At 40.4% G+C, this 20,170-nt stretch overlaps 1 protein-coding gene across 8 annotated transcripts in view; it reads left to right on the forward strand.

The window, feature by feature from the left end:
- Nucleotides 1–20,170, forward strand: part of CHL1 (cell adhesion molecule L1 like) — a 128,960-nt gene that overhangs the window by 21,025 nt on the left and 87,765 nt on the right. For 6 of the 8 annotated variants that reach the window (XM_040568689.1, XM_040568686.1, XM_040568694.1 and 3 more), the window contains exon 2: nucleotides 10,811–10,891. The exons of 1 other annotated variant lie outside the window; for it this stretch is intronic. The gene's annotated coding sequence lies outside the window, so the exon portion shown is untranslated. Of the gene's footprint in view, nucleotides 1–10,810; nucleotides 10,892–18,791; nucleotides 18,811–20,170 lie in introns of those variants that run through there. One more of the 8 variants, XM_040568691.1, reaches the window with a different exon arrangement.

Below are 20,170 nucleotides of genomic sequence, written 5' to 3' on the forward strand. Positions count from 1 at the left end.
CAGGTGCTGAATCTGTAGATCTATACCATTTGAGGAGAATGAACAATCAAAGCAAGAAGAAAGCAAGCCCAATGTAGTTTTAATCTTTAGTTTCAGTCTGTAGTTGGTCTTAACACTGCGTGCAACTTTGTGAGAGCATAAAAGCAGCACTGTACTACCGCAGCTTTCAACTAGGCCTGTTTATGCGTTGTGATTTGCAAAGCTATTGACTTCGTATTCTTTCATGTTCTTTATGTTCCCTTCTGTTTTGATGTTATCATGCAGTCATCTTAGCTACATATTAAACAAGAGACTACTTCAATATAAAATGATCAAAGGGGTAAGAGAACACAGGGTCATAAAGAATATATGGGGAGCTATGGGAGAGTGATAAGTTGAATTTAAAGGCTTTTTCAAGCTGCTTAATTCCTGCTTAGATTGTTGGTGGCACCAACAGGCAACAGTCCTTTTCTTTAAATCTTTTACCAAGGACTGACTGGCAGAATCGTGGTTTTACATGGGGTTTAGAGAGCAAAAGGCCACCCTGAAGGTCAAGCCCTAGGAGATTTCCTCTAAGAGCTCATTGATTCTACTGGATTTTGACTTGAAAAAAAGACCACTCCTTCCTCGATCTGCAGCTTGGATACAAGTGCCTTAGTATGTGCCAACACAGAAGGCAGGAGCAAAAGTGTAAGGGCAGAAAAAAATAAAGATACTGTGGAGTGGACAGACAATGATTTCACTTTCTTGCTTGTCTGATTCAGACTAGAGATATTATTAGCTACTCGTCCATGAAAAAAGAAAGTATTATTTTATCGTTTTCAGAAATGGACTGTATTAACAGTAAAATTGGGCAGAATAAAGATTTATAGTCACATCCTCAGCTTGAGTAAACAAGCAGAGGAGCTCTTGTAATGGGGATAGAAGGGTTCACTGCAGCTGAGGAACCAGGCAGTAAATACTGTGGGTCTGGTTTTTGACACCTATAACTGAACGCATGGTTGCAGTGAGTAGGTGCATATGCATATAACTAACATTATTTTGCACAAAAATTGAATAAGCATATTTTGCCTCTCAAACCTCATTAAAATATTGGCTTTGTAAGTTGCTTCGTGCTGTAGTGATTAGCAAAATGAATCTGAAAGCCTACCCCATAAGCAACCTCTGTATTTGCACTATTACCTGCTCCTGTGATATTTCAATCTGATTCATTAGAAAAATTAGCATTTTTATGGACTAATTAGGGAAAAATGTTGCTTCTATTTTTTCTGATGTGCAGTGGTTTTTTCACAGCTTACTGAAACCAAATAGAAGTGAAACATGAACCCTCTCAGGGAGGGGAAAAAAAAGGAAAAGAAAAGAAAAAAAAGATTACTCAAATTAACTCAAAAGATTGGGGAGATTTAAATAAAATAAAATAAAAAAAAGAATTAAGATCAGGTTAGATTAGTATAATATTGGCAGTGCCTACAGTTTTTGAATTCAAAACTCCAGATCTTTCAGCTGTTTTGGTTCTTCAGACACCCATATATTGTAAAAGCTGTCAGTCATTTACCATATTTTTTGTGACAGTAGCAAAATGAACAGTAATGAGCATGAATAGTAATGAGTGTGTTATTCAGTATCTATAAATACAAATTGATTTTTATTGTAAGTTTGAGTCCAAATACACTAGTTTTTCTCTTCTTTTTAAAACCAAAGTCAGGATTTACTAAACCATAGCTGTTCATTCAAACACGTCTTACTTTTTATCATATTCCACTAATGAAGCACTTGCTTTTGAAGTTTAATTCTAAATATGCATGTGCATCACTTGCTCCTGCTCACATTTTCCATTTGCCAGGAGGGTAAAAATGGGTATTTGTGAGTAAACATCTGAGGTTGTCTTTTTGCAAGCGAAGTCATCTTTACTTCTTAGAAGAGGAATAGCATTATTTTAATCAATGCAGCCATCTCCTGTTTTGATTGTTACTTTTTGATAATGATCTTGATTTACAGAGACACAACAGTGAACCCCCCATTTTGGGCTTCTGTGAAGAAGGCAAAATCTCCATCTCACACAGACGGCACAAGTTCAATTAGGCATTTTGGTGTCATGGGAGGTTGATCACGATTTAATTGGCTCCAGCTGACTGGCTTTTAGGCCATGATATTCTTCACCAGCAGTCGGATGCTTCTCAAATATGTATGGAATTTTTTATTTCATCTGAAAATGTTGCATAAATGCAGAATAATTATTTCCAAATGCTACTTTACAAGTGAATGCCCTGCAATAAATATAAGTGAAGGAGAAACCATTAAAATAGTGTAATAATTAATGTTGGAGGGGACTGTTGGAGGTCATCTGGTCCAACCTTGTGCTGAAAGTAAGACCAACTTTGAAGTTAGATCGTGTTGTTCAGGGCTTTGTCCAGTTGAAAACAGTAATTAGCCTCTCTGGACTACACAAACACAGTTCTCGGCCTCTTCTCATACATTATGTGCTGAAGCCCACAATCATCTTGGTCCCCTCTGCTGAATTTTTTTTTTTTTTTTTGGTTCATCAATCCACTGCTGACTCCTATTCAGCCATGGTCATTAAAGGTCATGGTCATGAGTTCACCTGAGAGCAGGACTTGCCAGTAAAGACTGAGTGAAAAAAGTCGCTGAATTCTTTATCCTTTTCTGTACCCTTTGTCAGTAATTCTGTTGCCCATATTCAGGAGGGACTCTCTTTTTCCTTTATTTATTTATTTATTTATTCTGCAAATGTACCTATGAATGAGCCTTTCTTGTTGTCCATCCTATTCCTTATCAGTTTCAACTCTGCCTGAGCTTTGGTTTTCCCAGTTCTACCCCTGCACGTCTGGGCAAGGGTTGTGTAGTGCTCCTGGGCAGGCTGTCCTCACTTCCACCTTCTGTTCACGTTCTTTTTGTGTTTGAGCTCAGCCAGGGATTCCACATTCAGCCAAGTCAGCCTTCTGCCACGTCTGCTCTGCTTCCTACTCATCAGGTGGATCATTCTTGCGCTTCGAGGAGGTTTTCCTCGAAGGTAAAGGAGCTCCCCAGTACTCTTCCCCAGAGCAGTTGTCCCTGGTATTACACCTGCTAGTTACCTGAGCAAGCCAAATTCTGCTCTTCTGAAGTCAAGCATCAATATTTCTTTGATACGCTTATGAAATCTAGGTTGTTTGTGCACCATCAGTTGCCCTTTTAGCAGATATCATGGTGGTTAAAGGCCCCCATGATGATCAGGGTGTTGAACTGTGAAGGCCAAATAAAGCTGTATCCTCCTTCAGTTCTTGATCATGTAGTTGGCAGCAAATACCTACAGCAGCGGCAGCTTTGTTGGCCTCTCTGCTTCTGACGCATGCTGACACATAAGCATTAACTCTCAACCACCCCATCATCTGTTTCACAGCAGACTCCGAGCATTAACATCAGTGGAAAAAAAGTCTTGAAAAATAAATCTCACTCATTACTTTCTTCTGAGAAAAATTACGTTTTTTGAGCATGGGCTTTTACAGTTTTTAATCCTCTGCTATTCATTTTCCAGCAGAAACATATGTTTTTCCTGATAGACAGAAAAAAAGAAAAAGAAAAACAAACATGCTTGAAACTGTGTTCAACTCTAAGCATTTGTGGTACCACAATAACTTAAACATAAGCTTAGTAACCTTTCTGGGTGGAGAATTGTCAGCATGAAGTCTTTGTGCAGATCTGTGGACGGAAGGAGTTAATAGCATGCTTTATGTCCTTAGAGTCAATGTAAAGAACTCATTGAACTGGCTGATGTGTTTTTCAGTTGTACTTTTCTCTTTGCACTTTCAGCATTTCAAAAGTAGCAGTACTGAAGTGGCCCATGGTGACCTCAGTTGTCTCCTGTGTTAATGAAATGCCCTATGCTATTACTTATTAGTTAGGCCATTAGCCTGGGACTCGGAAGTGTTATTTCTGGCTCTGCAATTATCCTACTGCTGCAATTTCTCTATCTGATTTGGGGATAACAAAGCTTTCCTTCTTTGTCAAGTGCTTGGAGATTTGCTGACGAAAAGTGCTATATAAGGGTTCAATATTGTTATGGGAACAAGTATCACTTTGTTTCCATGGCTTGACCATGTTACAAGCAAGCAGAGAGCTGATGACCAAAACAGGATTAGAATTCAACAAATTGGTTATAATGAACAACTTCAGTCTGTTGATTTTATCTTTATGTTTGAAAGTCAGTAATTTTTGTAAGTCAATCTCTAGAGACTTTTTTTTTTAAACCTGTACATCATTTGCTAGTTGGCTTTGGAAATCTTCTTGGTTTGCTTTTTTTCATTGCTTTACTTATTTTAAATGCTAAATAAGTTGCTTAGTAGTTTGTATGATTGCTAGAAATTTGACCATAGAATTGCATATCAATATTGGACAATTTTTCAGTTGCATTCAAAAAGCATTTCTTGGGGGGGGGAGAACAATTGAAATCTACAGATTAATAATGAAGAATCTTTACAACAGGATAAAAAAATGAATTTTCTTCATTAAAATTATCCTCTAAATATGTTGTGAGCAGGGCAGCAGCAAAAAATGCTGATTTAAAAAAAAATTCAAAAACCTTTATACGTTGTCTGCAGTTAGCCTCACATGTTAAACCTTTCTGATTCATTCTCAGTTCATGTGTCACCACAGTTGTCCTATAACTGAGTTGTAGTGGTGAAAAGAATCCTCTGCATTGCCTGCCTACAATTTTTAACCAGAAAACGTTAGGGAAATTGTTTGTGAGGTGATGTAAAGAAAAACTCTTTCAACAAAACTATGCTGATTTATTCCAGTTGAAGACTTGCTCCAACATTTCTGAGGGTGACTGGGTATTTTGGCACTTGACTGTGCAAAACTGAAACCTTTTTTTTTTTAATGTGGAAAACACAGAACTAATTATTTTAGATGTGTTATTTCCTGAAACTCCAGTGTTGTGATAGGAATAAATGGGTTGTGTGAAAAATAATGGATTTTTTTTTTTTAGCTGGCATGTAGGTACTTGTGATGCTGTGTTACCGGTTTAGGAGAAATCTTTTTTTCAGCTCGCGTGGCATTCAATTGCACATATGCCTTGTTGAAGAGCCCAGGGAAAGGTTGTAATGCAGAGATATGTTGTGTATTAGAAGGTTATTAAAATCAAGTGTGAGTGCACTCTATGCCTTGGGGATTTTAAATGCAAAATCATTCTAACTAATAAGCAGATACTAAGTGTGCCAAATTTTACCCCAAGGTACATGCAGGCTCTTGTGATAGCTCGGTTGAGCTCACTGACTTTTATTGACTATCAGGATTTAGTGACCCGGGAGGGAAATATTGACAGAGGTGATTCCTAGCAGTCACAATTTTCCTTAAGGGACGATAACACCTGGTGTTCGCTGTAAATTTGAAATCAATACATTCATGTGTGTCATGGCACGGGGTTTAACCGCTGAACATCTACCTACTGTGATCCTGTGGCAATGCTGTACATGAGATCTGAATGCTTTTTACAGGCCTTGATGTTTTCTTTAGGGACAAATATCCATCATGCGGTGAAAAGTCCATGAGAAAGTGCATGTGTATGCATCAGCCCTTACACGTGTGTTAGAGCCAAGTTGATTTTCTTCTGGTGACCATTGTAACAGCTTTTAACACCATACTTTTCTACTGCTGAGATCCCTACAGAGCTGAATTATGTACTGGTAACGAGCTGTAGTGTTTCATGTGCCTGAATAATCATGGGCCAGAATCTGGCCCAATAAGCTTGATTTATGAAAACTTGTTCATGCTTGCCTTCTTTTATAGGTACAGTAAATCACAGAAATTGTTGGCTAACATGGTGTGATGGTCTCAGACAGCTGTGATTGGTATTTCAAGGTTCCCTTCATATTGTGGTAGCCCCTTCAGTAATAAATAAATAGATATTTGAGAAACTTGCAATGTTGTGTTTGCGGTAATTGGGAGCAACCATATTCTAACGGTGAGACTGACCCAAAGCGCTCTTTGACTTTTATTATTTTTTTTCCCTAGCGGGAAAACTGAAATATTGGCAAAACAGGTCTTCTAAATTGAACATCTAAAGTTCGCTGCTGTGAAATTAGTACTTTTCTACTGTTGCTAAAAATGAAATAGGCTTTATTTAAGAAGGAGGAAAACTTACTGTTGTTGGCTTTTTTTCAACAGTGCTACAGCTTTGTTACGTTGTATTTATAACGCCCAAGGGTAAAATTATGTCTAAAAATGTTTCTTTCTTAAATGGTTAAGAGCTCCTTCTCTCTCTCGATCTTTTTTTATTTTTATTTTTTTCATATCAATTTTCATATCAAATTTGTGTACTTGGTATCAGTTTGAAGCTGTCATTGCAGTACATGTGCTTCTAGTGTGGAATCCAGCCCCCAATCACTCCAAGGACAGCAATCTTTTGCTGTGACTGCATTTTGTCCATTTCATATTGGGATATTTTCTAAGCAGGTCAATGCATCTCTTTATTGCTTGGAAAAAACCTTCTTCCTCCAAACCTTTTGCTGTTAATATGCAGAACTGGAGCTTATTGCTCATTGTCGCTTGCAGTGGGGTGATGGGAATGCTGGCCAGGCCAGGCTGGGATTTGGGTCCTTTCATCCTTTTGCCACCCGTTCTTCACACACCGCGTTCTGCGATAGGATAAATGCTTGTGGTTGACACTGATCGATCGGGCTCAGATGAGATGTGACGAGCATGCTGCTGGGTGAGCAAGTTGGCTTCGGTGGGGCTTTGCTGCAGGGAAGTGGCCAAGGCTGCCTTGGAGCTCTGGCCTGAGCAGCCCTCCCCTCTTCTGACACGGGGCTGCTCTGCCCAGTCCTCTGGGCCAAAGCTGGCCGTGGTTCCCCTCAGCGAAGTGGGGGTCTGCAGCAGGCACAGTTCGAGCAATGTTTCCGTATTTAGGTTCACTTTTTGAGAACGGACTCTGGCTCGGAGGCTGGTACTTCATCGATTCACGCGTCTCTTAGAGAGAAACGGATGGCTGAGCAGGAAGGTCACTTTGCAGCAGGGCCCCCACGTCCCTACCCCAGCCTGTTCCTCCTCTCCAGCCAGGAGTGGAGGAGCCCAAGGAGGTGTCCGTGCCATCTGCACTGTGACCGCAGGCAGCGGGCAGTGCAGAGACTGAGCAGCCACAGGGTAGCTCAGCACAGGGGACAGAGATGACTCAAAGCTGGTTTTGTGCCCTGCTGCTTTTCCCCTTCTCTGCACCGAGCTGAAATTCAATGTCAAGCGCAGCAAGGGACCAGCTGAATGAATAAAAGTGTGAACTGCATTCCCTCACGTGGCAATCTGTCAGCTCTTCTGGAGAACAGGAAGGCCGAAGTGACTGTACTTGCAGACTGCAATAACAATAAAATGCCATTGGGAAGTACGAGGCAGAAGCAGCACTGGGTATCAAGATGGACATGCAGATCCTTTGTGCATGCATACAGAGGAAACAATATCCTAGTTTTATTTCTCATCTTTAAAAATCCCAGCAGATTTACAAGGCCAGGGCACCTAACCTCTGTGATTTGGGCCACAAGGTCTCTAGGACAATTGTCGTGAATCCCAATTTATAAGGCTGCTTATTTTTCCCTTGTAGTACACAAGGCACGAAAAAACAAACGACCAGTTAAATTCTCAGTGTAGACCATGAGACATTTGTTTTCATTAAGGCATACTTTGTTTCACTAATGCTTTCTTTTCTACTGTAATGCTAAATTCAGTCATTTTAGGACTTGTGTAGCTGCAAATTTGCTGCAGCTTTGAACAGCCTTTGCCTAAGCAAGGGAAGCGTGAGGCATCAGTGCCTGTTGTGTAGCTGCCACGCAGGAGGAACGATAAAGCTTTCCTACTGGCAGCATCACGTGGACAGGAGAGCCTGGGGGTGATGGACGATGACCACTAACTCGTGAATCTTCCTTCATCTTACAGAAGAAACTTGGGCAAAATGATAGGTCACATTCCCCAGATGATGCCCGTTGCCAGGAGCTGGGAACAGCAGTGTTACTGCGTGGGATAGTGGCTTTGAGGTGGAGCAGCATTGTTGGGATTTATGGTCAATTTAGTGCCTTCAGTAGGATGCTCCTGATGCTCTCTGATGAAAATCAAGAGCAATACCCTTTGGCAGTCTGTGAGCTGAAGCTGCAGTAGTTGCACCTGAGCACTGAAAGTAGCCCTGATTGTACTCTGCCTTTCTAATTCTAAACATTTATTTTTGTGTGTTTGGGGAACGCTGAATTCTCACTGTTGGTTTATACTACGCCTGAAACAACAAGAACAGCTAAAAGTTGTCTGACTCTGATAAACCCAATAAGAAATACCAAGCAGCATAGATAGGTTCCTAATATTGTATCTTATTTATTCTTTTTATCAAGCTCTCCTATATTTTTCACTGGAAGAATTTTTTTATATAAATCCTTTCCTTCAGCCTGTGAGCTCTATTTATCCTTCCTCTGTTCGCAAACTCCACTGATAACTTCAGTCCCCCAGACCTTCTCTCCAGGAAATTCTATTAAGATTTTCTCTGAGCAAAGGTGAGTAGCCCTTCAGAATTCCTTTATCAGGCCTGCTCTTTCCTGTTATGGTTTGCCTCTGCTTTTTTTTCATGGATAGCTGTAATTTAAAGCTTACTAGATCAATAAGTCCAAGATGCACCATGTAAGTGGGAGAAGCGGACAAACAGCTGATAAAGACTGGAGACAGCTGATTAAAAAGAAGGCTGGTATAAAGCATCTGAGCTACTATTCTCTGCTGTGATTTTTGAGTTAGATTTAAAAAAAAAAAAAAAAAAGGAGGGGAGAGGAGAAATTGTAATTTCCTCCTCCCTCAGAGTCTGTAATTAAAATAGTAGTGAATTTCTTTTTTTTTCCTGTCTCTAAATAAAAAGTGGATTTTTTTATTTGGAGAAGCTGTTTTAATCAATTGCAAGTGAATTAGCTTAATGTAGAGGTAGCTGGGGAAAATGTAATGGCAGGAAGTCTAGACTTGATGTAATAACAGCATCTCTGGTCTCAAACTCTGAATCTGTTCCTGTGATAAGCTGAAATCTTGGCAATAGCCTCTGTTTTGCACTGTTTTACAAAGTAGGGATTTTCTACTCTTGTTTTGCAAGCCCTGGTGAGTGTGCATGGGGCTGGGCTTGGGCTTGCTTTGTCTTCTAGCCGAGGCACGTTTCACACTCCTTGGACTGGGCTTGGCTCGGCTGTACCCAGCTGGCACAAGCTGCAGATCAGGCAATTTTTGTTTGGCATCACAAGCTGCAGTTGCATTTCCTTGGGAAGGTAAAGATGCTATAAAGGGCTGAGTGTGCTGCCAGCAGGAAAGTAAACATTTCTAAGCTAAAGTCTCAGTAGGTGTTGAGAAGGATTACAGTGCAGCTGGAAGTAGAACTGAGGTTCCTAAATCACTGTAGAGCTTAAGGAAATGTTCTCTGTTCATGTCAGAAACCGTAATTTATTGACAAACAAACTCTAAAATACATATGCTAGTGAATTGTGATTCAGTGAAATTGTATGCTTATTTTGGCAGGGAGGTCCATATAAATGCTGTGTATCTGCCCACAAAGCAGAAACTAAATGGAAGATGAGAGATGCGTTTGACAATAAGCATAGACATACATCCGTGTATGCTAAATTTGGCTATATATTCCAAAATAGCAAAGAGATGTTCCAATATGAATTTGAAATGCTGTGGGAAAGGAGGTGCATGTGCATGTGTGTGCTTTGGGAAAGGGTTAGGGTCTGTCTGTGGGGAAATAAGTCTGTCTGCAACTGGTGAAATGAGTCCAGATAAAGAGATTATCAAGTAGAGACAAGAAAGAAAATAGGTTAGATGAATTTCTCTTTATCACTTCTTTTCCCTTAAGACATCTCACTGAATATCTTGTCATTCATACAGAGAGTCTTGAAAGAAATTCACTTTTAAAGGTGACCCACAAAGGAGGAAAAAGGAGGGGGGGAAAGCAGTTGTGTACTACTTTTGCTTCTTGGTGGCATAGGAACACGGCCTGGGATTTACACTGTGTACGTGTAGTCTCTTCTGGGGCCGGAGGTCTTTGAGCAAGAAAAGTGGTTTTAAAGCTCCCAGGTCTTCCCATGGTGAAGGTCATGAAGGCCAGGAGGTGTCTGCTCAGTAGCAGAGGTGTGACATGTCCACGTCCACCTGAGAGGGATACGGAAATGTCACTCCTTGAATGTAACTCTTTCAACATGTTTGAAGTAGGGGGATATATTATTGGGGGGAAAAAAAAAAAAGGCAATTAAGATTTTTTTTGTCTTGAATACACCCTTCTTTCATGAGACTTTTTTATTATTTTAAATGAAAGTAAGTATTGAAAATCATTTTGAAATCTTGTATCACATTAGTAGCCTATAGGAGAGCAATTGTGCAAGTAATGATTGATAAGAGTTGTTTCTGTTTTTGTGTTATCTAGTGGTTTCAGTGGTCACTGAGTCTTATCTGTTTAGTACTATATAAACCACTTAGCTGGCTTTATGAAGCTTGTAATCTAAGGACACAAGAAAGGCAAAGAAAGAGAGGAAATAGAGGTGCAGAGAAGTGCTTCATTCCAAGGTCACAAACCAGATTTAGAATTAGAATCAGACTCAGCCCATTTTTCTGTTCCATGGGGTACATTACTTGTTATTCAAATATGGAAAACACTGTCCTTTCCTAGTTGAATAGAGGACAAAGAGTAAGATCAGACAAACACAGTGGTGTAGAGAGAGGGGGGAAAAAAAAGAAAAAGAAAACAAAGGAATTGGACTGATAAAGATGCTATTTTTAGATAAAGTCAACATCCGACATACCATTGCTCAACTCACACGTTTCTCTTTCCCTCTAGATGCAGTAAGGTGGGGAGAATGATTCAGGTGTGAAACTGCAAATTGACCATGCATTGATGAAGAAACAGCTGCATGTACTGGTTAGAATATATTTATTTATTTAATGTATTTGTTTCCGAATGGTAAGAGTTAAATGCATTATAACTGTTTTATACCTATTTGATATCTTTTGTATCTTTAATATGCTTTCTATAATAGCATAAACATTTACATATATTTATGCATGTATTTAGCTGTGGAATAATTCCTTATGATTTGAATTGCTTGAAGTATACAGATATACTTTCAAAGTCTGAAAGCTCTGGTATTTCAGATGGGACTTGTTTGTCTTTAGCTCTTTATTAGTTAAGCATACAGTCAATAATTATACATATAGCTGAACACTACGTTAGGCTTTATCCTGTAATAGAATCTTCTTGCTAAGTAGTTTGTAATTTGACATTAAAAAGACAAACAAACAAAAACCTCAAATCTATTTCATTTTTCAACCTGACAGAAAAGGTCGTGTAACCATTCTACCCTGATTATTTCCAAGCACGTCTACAATCCTGCTTTCCAGTAGCTGGTGGTGGTGGCCGTCGGGGTAGGAGTGATAGTGCATTGCCCCAGGCACCTGAGGGCCTGGCTGCAAAGCCCCAGACCTTTCCTTCAGTTAAAGCAGCCGTGGAGCATGTTGAGAAAAGAGCAGGGCCTTTGGGATTCATTCATCTGTGGAGTGGAAGGAGGACTTGGAGCCTCGGGGTACTTGCGCCTGTGGCTTCTCTTGGGTAGCTTCCTACCAGGGATTCCAGTGCCTGTGGACCCATCCTGAGATGTGCTTGGAGAAAATAAGCACACTGGCAAGGGGGTTCTGTCTATTTATTTATTTTAATCCTATTTGCTAAACAATTATAATTTTGTGTTTTGTTTCTTGTTTGTGGCTGATGAACAGGGAGTATGTGCTACATGGAGCTTAAATATGCATTTCTCATTAGTTTTTATTAATGAGAGCTCTAAGACTAAAGCTCTGTTTATAGTGTGAATTATGTATCCCTTAACATTATTATGTTTTTTAGATAGTGTTTGTTGTTTTTGTTTCCCTGTATTCTGATCCCTGTCTCTTACTATCGTGGAGGGCAGGGCTGAGAACATCCTTCTTATGTATCTGCTGCTGGATTTGATTTTGCACACTTTTGTGGTCTGTAAAATTCTTAATGACAAAGTTGGTGGTAAAATTTAGTCTGTCTAAATGTTGCTTTGACTTCTTTTTAGTAAAACTTTTTTTTTCCTTTATTATACAGCTGATAAATGTTTTTCTTTACATCCAGTGATGGTTTCAAGTAGAGAATAATTTTCTGATTTCTGATGAACCTCAACTAATCAAGCAGTAGGTTTCAGATGCTGTGTACATCTAGATCTCTATAAAATCTGATTGTTTTGATTCCTGTCCCTTTAGGAGCAGCTCTGAACAGCTCACTTTCTTTGTCAGTCTACAAGTTAGCTTAGAAACTTTCTTTTTTTCATGACCAGCCATCTGGAAGGGTCACCCTGTGAAGACTGCCCCTATTTTGTAGGTTTGCATGAGCAAAGAGAATAAGGGTTTACTCATTTTTTGTTTGGTTTGTTTTGCTTTTGTTTCCACTGGGGTGGACACACAATGTTATTGTTTCTTCTTACCCCCTAAAACACATGCATTTTACTAAAATAAACAAACCCCACCACCAAAAAATAAATAAATAAACCCACCCACCAACCATCAACAAAACCAAGCAAACAAGCAAGACTCTCCTCCGGTCTCCTCCCTGAGGCTGCCGCATGGGCTGGGCTTTGCCATTTCAAAGGAGAAATACTGGAAGTGTAGGCGTAACATTCTGAGTGCAAACTTGAGCAGATTTTTATATCTGCCCTTCGCTCTTAGCAGAAAAGGTCACGGAGTAATGCAGCCTTTATAACCAGCTGTGCGCTCGGCTCTCCATGCGTCAGAGCTGTGGATGTTTGGGAAATGTGCTGTTCCCCTTCCTGGGGCTGACAGCTCTCCACACACCCCCTTCCCTGCCTGCGGTGCCCTTTCCCCCCCAGCTCAGCACCGTGACCCCCTCGCCTGGCCTGACCAGAATCTGAACCCAAACCCATTCAGACAGGGTTCGGAGTTAAGTTAATGTATGCCCCCCAGCTGCCCCGCAAAATAAGTGCATGTACACAGGACCTTTTCATTTGAACACATCTCTTTCTCAGCTAGGGGAATTGTCATTAAGATTTCATTGCATTTAACTGTGTGATAAATTTAATTGTAAGCCTTCATATATTTAGAGTTTGTAAGTCTTACCTTGTAAAAGTTACTTGTCGACTTGAAAGTTAGTACTCCTTTGCATTTAAAATTCAGGGCTTGACATGTGAAGCTGCATTTATAAATAGGATACACCTTTGTGTCATTTTCTACTTGCTTAAAAGCCAAATGTCTGGTGAAGGAGGCTCCCATCCTGAGGAGAAGAAAGGGTTCATTAAAAACATTAGCTGCCATAGAATAAATTGAGCTACAGTGCTCCACAAAAAGATTATAATAACTGTAATAATAAATGGATTAATAATACATTACAGGAGAATTCCTCCAGTCAGATTGTCACACACTTATCTCTGAGAATTGACATCGGCGAGGTGTGTCACAGGAGTTAATGACCTTAACTGATGTATTCAAGAGCTCTCCACACTCCCAAGTCCACTTCAATCCAGATCTCTGTACTCTTGGCAGTCTTCTAGACAGACATGGGATAAGTGGAGCCATTTGAGGTGGCAAGATGGGAGGTACCTCTGAGCTGGAACAAGGGAATCTCCAGCTTTATCCTTAAGTAATTGGAGTAGGTCCAAACCTGACAAAATTCAGGTTAGTGGTCCAGCACCATGGCCAGTACAACACTGGTGGGGACACACTCGGCTCGTGTGACAGGGGTCCAGGAATACATGCTGCCTCCATCACATGGAGAGCTTCCCTGACATTGAAGCTTTTGGGTAAAGCTCACTTTTGTATGTGTCATGAGCAAATTCTCTCTCCCAGACCTGCAGATGAGCTATCCCAAACGTGATGCTCTGTAGTGTGATGGAGCTGTTCCTGTGCTCCATGGGAAGGTTTGAGTGGAAGCACAGCCTTCCCATACAAGGAGAGCTTGGGGATTTCCACTGCCTGCTTTGCACCAGGACTGGCTTTGTAATGGCTGCTAGGCACCTGTGCTGCGCTGGGGAAAAATTGCATTAAGGGAATTGATTACCCAGATGTTGTAAGCCCATGCTGGTTGTAAATGGCATCTTTAGGCACCTAGTCACCTTTAAAATTAATCCATTAGTCACTTTTGAGAAGCCAAACAGCCCTCCTAAGCCTGGGGACTACTGAAGATGGAGGTTACGTGAGTTGTGAGGTTGGTAATTTGTAGAATAATTTGGGCTGGAAGGTACCTGGGGGAGTTGTCTGGATGCCTCAGTTCAGAAAGGAATCAATAGGTTCCAAGTACAGATTATGGGCAAAAGTTGTCTTTTTACTGTATATCTCACTGAATGATGCTTCTGGATGTCCCTGTGTACACCTACACGCAAGTATTTGTAGATGTTCTGGGCACTGAGTTTGCATGTGCAAACTTTGTCCATGGAAGATATAAAAGCAAAATTCATCCTAAGATGATTTTAAAAAGCAAAAATGTCACTTAGCGCAAAAAGACAGTCACAAGGACATCAGTTGTTTTCTTATCAGTGCTTTGCATCATGTTAATACTACAGCCAGTAGTAAATTGCATAGGCATTGAGGGATTGTACTGGATCAAAGGAAATGATACCAGGGCTTTTATACCAGAAGATTTTGAGTTTGCTTGTGAATTCTCACAATATGTGGTTTTCTTTATTTGCTGGCTGACAAGGGGAGCTGAACGGTTGCTCTATTTGGTGCTGGGATTCCTCTCTTTCCTAATGTATTGCCTTGCTTTGGAGCATTGGTTTATTCGATACGTACCGGAAAAAGAAGAGTAAGGTATCAAATAAAGGCAATGCACTAGTGTACCAAATTGTTATGGCACCAGCAAATGACCAGACTTCTGCCTGTGTATCACGTGGTCATGCAGGGAGATAAAGCCCAGTTTGGTTTTTCAGCCCTCCAAGCAATAAAAGACACAGTTGGCAGCACTGAAAATGTTGAATTTTGGAACAGAGCAAACAGGTACCTGTAGCAGGTACCTGCTAGGAATCTGCTAAAATAGTGATGGCCTGGGGCTGGCAGCATATAACAAGGGGAATACGGCTCTACCTGCCAAATCGGTTCTGTGCCTCCATGCTATTTCTGTATTGACTGCTGTCAGAGGCAGGAGAAAGGGCTAAATGCTATGGTTATTCTTACGTTTTTTAGAAATGAGACTAGGTTCATTAGCACTCTCATCAAATGGCTTTCAGTTGCTATCAGTCTGACTTGTATTTGAATTGATGACCTTGAGATGAAAGGCTTTTTATTCTATTACCAATCTCCTGAGCCATCAAGTCTTTAATATGCCGTGTAAAATCAGCTTTCAGATGGTATTTCTTTTATATAATATTGCCATTTATTATTAACAATGTCTGATTTTGTGTGCTACTAGCTCTAATTGTGCATAATGCTACTTTTGTTATTCCTATTATTTCGAATATATCTACTATATTACTATATACATGTAGACATAGAGAAAACAGATTGGTAAGAGACTGTGATTCAGCTTTATATAAAGTAGAGTTAATAAAATTACGTAAAAATACAAAGGTAGAATAAATTCAGCATCAGCAAAGTTCATGTATTAGTTCAGTAAATTGAAATATAAAATTCAGTTTTGATGTTGAAATAAGCTTTCCTGCAAAGTACCATATGGGACAACCAAATGCAGGGTAAATTAAGAAAAATGAATAAGAATATGCAACACAAATTATTGCAATGAAGGAAGTATATTACATACCACCCTTTTCCTAAAGATAGACTCTGTTAAGAAACCAGTGTATACAGGGACACAAAGCAGAAGTGTAATGAGGTAGCTTCTCCTACTTTAGTTTTATTTGAATGTGATTCTTGAGAAAACATAAAACTGGCAGCACTGGGATAAAAGGCGCCTTTGTGGATGGAGTCATTGCAAACTCTGAAGTATGATAGCTAAATGTACATATTTGTCCTTACTTGCAAGTATGTAATATGAATTTTAAAGACAATATGAGGCTGGTGATGTCCTGAGCAGCAGTACTCAGTTGTGGTGCCAAATGAAATGATACTTTCACCGTTATTTTGCTCCAGAGGAGATAATGCAGATATTATTTCCTGGGTGGTGTTGACAAGTGTTAGGATGCAAATCTGACCCAGGATCTCGAGGGGTCATCGAGATGAACTTGCTTCATCGCACCACAGACCCAACTTCCAGGAGCGATGTTCGTCTGGAGTCCTTTTAAGAGGCTTCCAGTGATGGGGTCCCAAGAGCCTCCTTGGAGAAAACGTATTCAAACGATTAACTGTCTATATAGTTCAGAAAATTTTAATTCTATCTGTCCTTAATTTTTCTTACTGCGAATTAAGCCAGTCACTTCTGTTCACAAAGTATAAATAATTGTGGTTTTCTTAATTAAAGCCTGTTGTATATTGGGAGATAGCTGTTATATCTACTTTTTGGACCTTATTTTTTTATAGACCAAGTAAATACCCTCCTTCCTAGGTCATGTTTTCTAAATCTCATATGAATAATTACCTTCCATGTCCTGTGGTTAACATCTGTTTACATTTCCCAAAACACCACTTGTCTCTTTGGCAGCAGACTTGCGTTGCTGATTCGTGTTTAGGCTTTATCCTTCCTAACCTCTATGTTCTCTTTCTTACAAAGCACATCTTAAAGTTTGCATTTTATTATTTCCAAAAGAAGCTGGACTTTGTGTACCTTTATACCTAATTGTGTTCATGATGTTGGATGCTTTTCCTCCATGTCGAGATCATTTGGCATGCTGGTGCTGTCCTCCTGAGTGCTTACAGCTTCTCCACACTTGGTATCTTTGTGTTACCAAAGTCATTCATGAATAACTGGGTCAAGTGCAGCCCCTGTGGAGATGCACTGGTGTTTTCTCTCAATTTGGAAGTGAGCAGTGGAAAGCTCTTCTATGAGTGTGTTTATTGTTAGTTAAAAAATAAAGTAATAAAGTTAGATCTGCCTTACTGTGGTAGAATATTTTTGACTAATCAAAATGTATCTAACTCCTTTATGATAGGGTAGTTATCCTTTTATTAAAAAAAAAAAAAGAAAAGAAAAAAAAAGATTGGGTTGACCTGATTAGTTCTTCACAAAATATATAGAGAGGGAAACGTGGTTGTGAAGGACCAAGTCCTTAGGTGTGGAAAAGGCAAATATAAGGGCCAAATTCCATTGTGGATAGGAAGGAAGTCCAAAAACTGCTAAGGATAAGTGAGGATGGACATTGGAAAGAGGCTTGCTGATGACAAGCCAGCCAGCCCAGCCCGAGGGTGCTGAGGCAGGGCAGGAGCAGCCCTCACTTGGCACTTCCCGGAGCAGCAGAGCCATGGTAGGATCTGCCAGGAGGCTTCTGCAAGTCCTTCCCAGCCCTCTGCTCTGAGGAGATGATAAAAGCTTGGTTTGGGCCAACATTTAAAAGCCAAAATTGTTCCAAAGCACGTTCTTAAAAATCATGCTTTGTTTTGTGAGGGGTATGTGTGTGGAATGTGTATAATATTGAAGCTTTGCTACAGCACAAATACGGACACAATAAGTTAATGCATCAGTTGTACAGTTAGGTATAGACTTAGTGCGTAGCACAATGCAGTTCTCTGAGGCTTCTGTCCATCATAGTAGAAGTGTATAATAGTAGACACAGGAATAATAAATAAATAGTAAATATAATAAATTGTTTTTAAAAGATGGGATAAATTACGCATAATGAGATTATCTCCTGAAAAAGTACAGCCTATTTTTTGTTAGCTCTTCCTAGTTTGTTCTGTTTCTAAGCCCTGCTACCATAGATGTTAGTATTCATATTTTCCTTTCTGCTAAGAGGAGTAGCCACCATTTCTGCAAAGCCGCACTCCGGTTAGCCGCTTCTGAGGCAGGTCTGATAACTGGCTGCCTACAGTTCTGTAGTCTGGAATAAAGGAAAATATTTAGAAAAAATACCAATATCCTCCATGAAATGAAAGGATAAATTATTTTTCTGAAAGTGACAGGGTGTTAAATTCCTTTTCTAAATTACTTCTTTGACAGACTAGTGTAAGTAAGCAATAGAGAATGGAAAGTGATTAAAAATGTAAGAATTAACAGTAAAGAGTAGGCAAGGAATTGTTATATATACAGATTTACATCCTGTGACATAAAGAGGATTAAAGAATAAACCTACAACTGGCATTTATTTTAGAAAATGTCCTGGGGACAGGTGACACAAATAACTCTAATGTGCCAATATGCCAATGGGGTCAATAGGACAAACCCAAAGAGTTATTGTAGAGAAAAAATCTGTACTCACTTTTTTTTATCATGTTCCCACTCAAACTATTCAGGTAAAATGATAAAATTAAATTGATTAAAATGATGATCAGTCTGGAAAATGGCATGATATTTTTCTCTAAATGTGGTTTGTGGAGAAATTTATAAAGCAAAATAATTGCATAGAGAGTTCTAGTCTGTGAACCATATTGTTATTGCTATTGCCAGTACTTTGTCTTCAGATGGCAGGAACTCTTTCAGCCTGTAAAGAGTGAGAAATTGTTTTGTCCTCTGACAGTCTGAAAACTGCTTCTGACACCCGTCTCCAGCCTTGATTTGATTAACAGAAGTGATGATTCTCCCCAAAAGAACAAGGCCGCGCAGGGATCGCCCCGAGGAGGAGCGGGCAGAGGTGGTGCCCGCGCGTTCCCTCCTCAGCAGCTCAAGCCACAGCAGCACGTCAGCTCGTGTTAGGCTCAGCCCTCGGTTTCTCTTCTGAAATCCCATGTGCTTCACAGAGTGCTTGTGTTTCCTGCGTGTGACAACCACTTAAGGTAGCAATGGGGAAATGTTTGCAGAGGTCAGTGGTGAATGGACTGCTGCTTGCTCCTCAGGCGTCAGTGTCGTGCACTGAGGATGCTCGACACGTGCCCATACAACTGCTGCTCTACGTGCCACTTGTGCACGCCAAGGAGACTCACAAAATTACACCTTAGCTGACCAAATCAGCAACAAGTTAAAGATTTCAGTCTTGAAAATAGTTGCGATTGCACTTCTAAAATCTGATGATGTGTAACAGAATGACTTGTAGGCCTGAATCTGTCTTGACAGAAACGTGACAGATTACTTAGGATTTTTCTTTAAATGCTGCTGCGCTATTGAGATAGCTCCTCAAAACCCATCCTGTCATGCTAGTTCAAAAATTGTTGCAGTAGAAGTTATTCCTATGTACCTATAAGAGAGATTGTTGTTCTGCTGTGCTGACAGCTGCTGCTCAGCAATCCGTTTATTTGGCTGCGTCATCTTTCTCAGCTGCACAGAGGCAGGATTGCCAAGTGGGCAGATACCTCCTCAAGATACCCCACTTTGTGTGCTTTTTCACTGCTACCTTTGGGGGGTTAGGGAGGGTGAGGTGTGTGTTTGTTTCCTTCTAAGCACTTCCCGTCCAAGCTCAGTATTTTATATTCCAGCAGAAAATCCCTGATCATGTCCAAGCATGGCAGAAGGGAAAAAAAAACAAACAAACAAGCAAAAACAAACAAAAAAAACTTACTACTATATGGCCTGATGAACCTTTTTCCCTTTAGTGTAGTTGTTGTTTTGTCCTCGCACACAGGGCTAGAGGTAAGTAGAGTGTTCCAGCTACCCAGTGCCTGAAATAATTTGGGTGAAATTCATTATTATTAGCACGCAGAAAGGGCAAAGCCAATTGCCACACGAGTTCATTACAAGGGAATTATTCCCTTATATACATTTACCAAGAGTCAGGCCTAAGTGAGCTGGCTCATTAAATCCAAGAACTTGGATACTGTTAGCCCTCCTCTAGATTTAATATGCATGCTTTTTCCGAAGGGCTGCGTTTCTGTAATGTGCTGCGTGGCACACGCAGACACCTGACAGATGCTCGGCATCTTCCTGCATCCAACGAGGGTCGCAGCTTTGACAAATGCCGAAGAAGGGCTGTCAGGGATGCTGCCCCAGGGGATTTTGCATGTACCCAGAGCTCGGGAGAAGCTGCTGTGAAATAAACACTTGTTGTGGGCTGGCTGCAAGCAGCTTGCGTCGGCTGGAGGTCATGGCGGTTCCTGCCGGCACACCAGAGCTCTGTCTGCGAGCGCGGGGCGAGAGGACAGCCGCTAATAAGGGACCCTGCGTTGTGTCAGCAATGTGCTGTGCTGGAGAACAAAGGCACAC

Source organism: Cygnus olor, chromosome 10, assembly GCF_009769625.2.
Source record: "Cygnus olor isolate bCygOlo1 chromosome 10, bCygOlo1.pri.v2, whole genome shotgun sequence".
In the NCBI taxonomy this organism is placed as follows: domain Eukaryota; kingdom Metazoa; phylum Chordata; class Aves; order Anseriformes; family Anatidae; genus Cygnus; species Cygnus olor.